Source organism: Lepidochelys olivacea (genome assembly GCF_965140295.1).
Source record: "Lepidochelys olivacea isolate rLepOli2 genome assembly, chromosome: 2".
NCBI classification, from domain to species: domain Eukaryota; kingdom Metazoa; phylum Chordata; order Testudines; family Cheloniidae; genus Lepidochelys; species Lepidochelys olivacea.
Genome location: NC_140412.1, coordinates 128788407 through 128790615, shown reverse-complemented (window position 1 = coordinate 128790615; position 2209 = coordinate 128788407). Strand labels below are relative to the sequence as shown.

General features: G+C 37.4%; 1 long non-coding RNA gene across 1 annotated transcript; it reads right to left on the bottom strand.

Moving 5' to 3' along the window:
* Positions 1 to 237: 237 nt before the first annotated feature.
* Positions 238 to 1393, bottom strand: LOC311515702. Its single transcript, XR_014710206.1, has 3 exons — positions 1303 to 1393; positions 1061 to 1211; positions 238 to 806 (listed from the first exon to the last, which is right to left on the bottom strand). It is a non-coding gene; the product is annotated as an uncharacterized lncRNA (long non-coding RNA).
* Positions 1394 to 2209: the final 816 nt, after the last annotated feature.

The following is a 2209-nucleotide window of genomic DNA, read 5'->3' as shown; positions in this document are numbered from 1 at the left end:
AGAGGTTTTGGGAGGATAAATACAGATTCCCCTGCTTATGCATCCAGTTGATGCTTTTATTGTCATGCTGCAATTTTATACTTTAAATTTGTGATAACAATACACAGAATTTAAATATTATATATATACATTTACACACACACACCAAAAATCTGAAAGTTAAGCACATGAAGAAGTGAATCACCTGCCTCCCATGAATAGTCATTTGTTACCTTTTTACACATAACCAGGCTCGAATATTTGCAGTTCAACTGTAATTGTTCCTGAAAAAGGAAACTTGATAATATCTTCTGTGGAGATAAGAGGGTAATAACAACAACCGCAACAGAAAAGAGAAAAATGCACCCAAGGCACCTACGGATATCTACAGCATTTGTGCTTGCAGCATTTACTTCCCACTGAGGAGAGGAAAATAGTGTATGTTTCTTTACACCACAAAACACAATGGGCTAGCACTGTGAGTCACATTAATTCATACTTTATGTAATACTAAGCCAGATGTGATGAAGAAATGGGAAGTGGTGCAGCACATAGGAGATTCAAAGTATATGGCCCCTACCAGAGAGAACAAGTTCAGGAGAGGGGGAGAGAGAGACAGAGAGCAATAACAAGTCTGTCTAAAGTGATTCATTCATATCTATCTGGAAATGTGGCTTGCAGTCGACCCATAGGTATTTGGCTGCATCCTTGTCTGATGTACAGGTGTTGCTGTGAGGATGATTCTCCGCACTGGGAAAATTCAGAACATTCACTGGCACTTGGAACAACACTTCAAAGTGTGTGGTGCTTTAGGTTAATCTACTGGGCTGTAATGAAAAAAAAAGGTAGAAATATTATCTTGCTCTTGACCCCACCTCTCTCCTTTTTTTACAGTTTCTTTTACTGGCTGTGCTTCTTTATATCTAGCTGCATCTCTTTTTTGTTTCCACATTTATTTTTAGCACCAAGAGGTAGGCAGCAAAGTAAGTTTTATAGATGCTGGTTAAATTATGATAACCATAATAAAACCCCATGGAACAGATGAAGACTTCAGCCAAACAAACAAACCAGCAAAACCCACCTTGTATTTTTGTGCTTTTATAATGACTTCACTAATGGAGCACTGTATGAGGGTTTTGATGTTGCAAGGTGCTGAGTGCCCTCTGCTGCTACTCATGTCAATGGTGCCCTCAGGTAGTGCTTGGCACCTGGCAGGCTCAGGCCTTAAATATCTAGAAAAATAGATTAGATATATATATAATGTATTTGATTCTCTTTTTGAAAAGGCAGTGAAGTCCTGTACACATGAATAAACAAGCATACTGAGATGTAGTGTGTTTTGTATATGTGCCATCCTCCAGCGAAGGGAATGTCAGACTTGCTCAAGTAGTGATGAGTTAGTCGTGGTTTCACCTGGAGACCTGCAAAGAGATTATAAGCATTTAATGGAGCGCCTGCTTTCACTCAAGAAGCTGATACATTTGGAACAAAGCGTCCCTGGTTTGAATAGTGCTGAGATGGAAGCCAAATGCTACTTAAAAAAAAAAAAAAGTTTAAACAAACCACTTACAGTTGCTAAGTGACAACACTGTGTATACCTATCATGTCCTTTACAAATTCCAGGCACTTAAAAACAAGGAAATGAATATGCAAGCCCTACTGTATGCACAGGACTCTATCTATATCATTGAAATCAATGGGTGTTTTGTCGTTCATTTCACTGGAACCGGTATCTTGACTGTAATAAATATAAACACATTTTTTTAAAAATCAGGAACAAGTAAATGCCTGTTATCTTGACTTCAAGACCTAAACATTTTATTTTAATGTTTCTTCTGTGTATGTAAATAAAGACAGTTAAAAAATAAACATGGGATGGACTGGTTCCTAGATCCTTAAATTAAATGAGTGAGTAGCATTGACCAAGCTAATAATGATGCTAGCTTAGTGGCTTTGAAATTACAAAGAAAGTCTGTCAGTGAAAATAAGAAGGGACATGACATAGGTCTGTCTATAAAGTAATGAACAGTATATAAAAGGTCAGTTGGGTGTTCCTAGTTACCGTTCTACAAGTACAGGAACAATAATATGGTCAATTAATATTGCCACAATTATACCACTGAGGCTATGAAATCAATAGGATTTGGGAAAGGATTAGACTTATATAGGGATAAGAACATCTGCAGTGTTTTTAGGGCTAGGTTGTGAGAACTGATTTATATGGGAGTAG